Source organism: Charadrius vociferus, unplaced genomic scaffold (assembly GCF_000708025.1).
Source record: "Charadrius vociferus isolate BGI_N301 unplaced genomic scaffold, ASM70802v2 scaffold342, whole genome shotgun sequence".
NCBI lineage: Eukaryota > Metazoa > Chordata > Aves > Charadriiformes > Charadriidae > Charadrius > Charadrius vociferus.
In genome coordinates, this window is record NW_009647231.1 from 605589 (window position 1) to 609858 (window position 4270).

General features: G+C 41.4%; 1 protein-coding gene across 1 annotated transcript in view; it reads left to right on the forward strand.

The window, feature by feature from the left end:
• The window catches only part of HCRTR2 (hypocretin (orexin) receptor 2), a 33567-nt gene that overhangs the window by 1106 nt on the left and 28191 nt on the right, over window positions 1–4270 (forward strand). The gene's annotated exons all lie outside the window — the stretch shown is intronic.

Below are 4270 nucleotides of genomic sequence, written 5' to 3' on the forward strand. Positions count from 1 at the left end.
GGCTTTTTTTTTTTTTTTTTTTTCACTGGACTGAGGTTCCTTTTTTTTTTTTTTTTTTTTTTTTCTTTTTTCTTTTTTTTTCGTGGAATGGTACACTAACTGCCGGTAAACACCCACCCAGTGTGCACGTTGGTGAAACCAGTGAGATTTCAGCCAAAGGGGTTATGTTAGAGCTATTCAGAAGCTTGAGCGTGTTTCCTCGGTCCACTGCTCGGCAGCCAGCTTGACAGGCAGTGTAAAGATAACAGCCCTCGCAAGGGGCTGTACTTTAAACTAGGAGGAAAAGTGTCCTTCGTTCTGATCTTGAGCAAAGACGGTTTTAGGAGAACTACCTGTGTTTACCTATTTGCCTCCACCGGTTCTGTAAACAGGCTGTCCTCTTGCCTTTAAAGATTCAAGGTCAAACCTTCAGCCCCAGGAGCTCTCACCCTGTTTACACTTTTTTTCCCCCTGAAGCCACGAGGAGAAAAGCTTTCCTCTCTATGCTCTTGCAAACAGCGATGACACTGGTGCTGATGTAGAGCCGCTCCTCCCTGATATTTGCATACGTTATCTCTTTGCTCGGGATGGAAGCTGGCATTTGGCTGTCCACCCACCTTTCCTTCGACTGGACTGCCGCTGCCCAAGCCATTTGCTCTTTAAACTGCCTTTGTGCATTACAGGGACCTCACCCACCCAAACTGCTGCTTCTGTTTACGGGGAAGTTGTTTGTGGTATCTGCAGGTGCAGGTGCTCGTTAGCTGAACACTGTCTCATCTTTATGCAAGAAGGCTGATACTGCACTGATTGCGGGCTCACGTGATTTTGAGGAGAGAAATGGATGTGGTCTAACGCTCTTTCCAAAGACATTTTTGTAAAACTTTATTTGGCTGCCACTGAAAATCTGAGATAAAACAGTACAGACTTTGAAGTCTCTGAGAAGCTGATTTTTCCTGCTTGAAAAATCAGGATTTAGTTGTGGACTTTCTTGAAGCAGAGCAGAAGTCCTTCTAAAGAGAGTTTTAGTGGCTAATAGTGCTTTATGGTACCATCCTTAATTATGCAGTGTGTTCCCCTGCTTACGTTTGACCAATGCTGCTGGACTAGTGTGGCACGATTTCATCCATGTCCTATTCAGATATCACTTAAGTAAACAGGAAAGACCTTTCCCTTCCCTTCCCTTCCCTTCCCTTCCCTTCCCTTCCCTTCCCTTCCCTTCCCTTCCCTTCCCTTCCCTTCCCTTCCTCTACTGAAAAATTGTATTTCTGCCTCTTATTTTGATTTATGCATTCACCTGGGATTAAGATACTCATTGTGTCCCAGCAATAACATCTGTGCAAGTGGAAGGCACAGATATTAGTGATAAACTAGACTGAAGCATTCTGACAGTTAATTAACAACCAAGGATAGAATCAGAAGCTTGAACTTTGATTGACATCTACTGGGCTCTTGAGTGAGCTGCACTGCAGGAATCCTACTTACAGTAGCATATAACAAGGTCTGCATTGCTATTTAGCTTTCAATTTAATTAGGAGAATTGACATACACTGTCCGAGCTGCTGACCAAACCAGCTAAAATGAAAACTGTTAGCAAGTCTCTGCATTTGAATGCAAGCTTCATTACTGCATTCATGTTCTTCATGTCAATGATTCTCATGTGTGCCCATGTGCTCTGGCTGCTTACCAGGGATTTCAGCACAAGCCACCGAGAAGAAACAGAAGATGGTTTTAGGACATATTTACATGAACACTCAGAGAATCTGAAATCCAGATGATAACATCAGTATGCTTTGTCCTATTTTCTTCTTCACTCGGCCACTATTTATCACTAGAAGCAGAACAGGTGTTGAGGGTAAGGACTTTCTGATTCACAAATAAGACCAAAAGATTTCTTTACGACTGCACAGCAGTGAAACTTTTGCAGCTTCTTTGCACAGTTAGTACAAATCATAGGACTTCTTAATGGAGAGTGTATGTTTACTGTAGAGTAAATACCTGTTTCATCTTTATTTGAAAATACTGCATTAAAAACATTACTGAAAAATAGGAAATGAGATAGTTAAAGAAGGAAAGATATTTTTAGGATATGTGGAGGTCTCTGGTTACCAGCATGATCATTCCACACTGACCAGTTGCAGCAGTTAATAACTGGAATAAGACCACAAGGGATTAGTAAGTAATGTACAACTCCATACATTTAATTCCATTTATACAGGTAAAGAATGGGAATGGTTCTCGTTTAAGTTACTCGTTTGCATGGGTCAGAACTTTTCTAATGGAATGCTTTCCCTCAGGGAACACGCAGTCACCAAAACCAAAATACAGCAGAGATCACTTGGTTTGATCAAAGACTGAACGCAGAAGAAGCAGCCTTCTGGTGTCCCGCCAGCTGGGCTGCTGGGCCTCTTGGCAGCCCTCCCCAGAGCCGGAGGAGCTAAGGTCCTGCCAGCACCCAGCTTGAAAGTTCTCAGCACTGCTGGCTTCCAAGGCTAAGAGACCATGCAGGATATCAGGGAGAAATTTCAGAAACTTTCTTTACTCACACAATTTGGTGATACTTGTTTATCTTTCCAACTCAGAACGATGCCATATTTAATTGACAGAGAATTATTCTTCTCTGGATTTCTCTATTATTTATTGTCTATTTTACAGTAACTGATAGTTACGCTGAGATCTGTACAGAAACCAACTGTGGTCCTTTCCTCAAAGAGTTCATAGTCTGACTCATAGAGCTCAGCAGCATTCATTTGATTTTTACTCATTGTAATTTGATTTTTTAGGGCTGGAGAAGAAAAGGTTTGTGTATAGTTCTGACACCAGAGTCCTAGTCAATGCCCATCAATAGGCAACTCTCTCAAATGCTGCTCTGTCATAATTTTAAAGGTATCTGGTGAATACTGAGGTCTATGCACACATGCATGTCTTAGTAGAATTGGATGAATCATGTATTCTCTTGAATGGTGCCATGATCTTCATGAATCCTATTTGATTGCCATAGATGAGCCATATTTCATTTCATCGCATTTTAAGTTATTACATTTAATTTTGTCCAGATTACTTGGGGAATCTGGCACTGAAAGGGCTTTACTTTTGTAATATCAGCAGGAGAGTCACCTTTATCTGTTGGATGAATAATAACTGAAGTCACTTTATCATTATTAAAAAGATTCCACATGTGAACTGATACAATATTTATACATTTCATCTACCTAAGATATAGAATGTATGCGCTCAATTTATGTAAGAGTTCAAGTATCAACTGAAGTATGTTGGTGTTTGCATAATATGGGGATTACTGGCAAGAGAGTCCTGCACATCCTTGTGAGATACACAAAAAGTAGAAAAGCTTTAAGAGGAAGCCGACTTGAAATTATGCCCTCTTCTTTCTAGATTCTTATATCCAGAGGTATAACTAGTTCCACTCTATGTGCTTTCTGACCAGAGAGTCCAGAGTGGGGACAGTTCTACTTTCCTTTACCAGTCTTTATGTCGAAAGGCAACTCTGCCTGGTGTGAATAGCACAGTCCTGTTGACCCCAGCCCTGAAAAGGGGCAATGCCGGAGTCTGAAGGAAGGTGAACTGCAGGAGATGGGTTTGGGTTTGTTTCATTTTACTTTCACGTTGTGCTCCTGACAAACATGTGAAACTTTTAAAGAAATTATCACATTTAATTTTATACATTCTCAAAGCTGTTGGAGTGGTAGTTCTGAAGACCGGCTCTGCTAGTTAGACCCCAAACAGGTGCAACCTTGATGGTGGCAGGATATGCTGCCTAGTATTAATTTTTATATTGTGAGTGATGTTTGGAAAGAATCATCTATCTATCGAAGAAGGAAAGTAAGTCAGCAAAGTCATTCAGCAACTGCACAACTCTAAGACTGCTAAAAACAGTAAAGCCCTGTCTGCCAGGAGCTGAACAGAGACTACCACATCTTTCTCTTAGGTCTGTGAAGTACTCTTCAGACAGAAATGTCTTCGGGGCATTACCAGATAAAATGAAAGCTGTTGTCGCTTTCTGCTTTAGCTCACCATATTTCCAAAAGATGGAAGGTTTTGGCATGATTCTTTGTTTTTAAAGCATTGTTTACTTTCTGTGTTGCATGTCAAGTGAGTGAATATTTTTTTTTTCACCGTTATCGGCTGATTCACTTACTGTACATCTCACAAGTGGAATTTGTCAGAGAAGAGCTAGGATGGAGTGTTCCCCAGGGGAAGGACAGCCAGGAGCTGAGCACAGCAGCAAGAATGACAGGGCAGTGTACTCACCAATACAGTCCCACAGTGCCTGAGA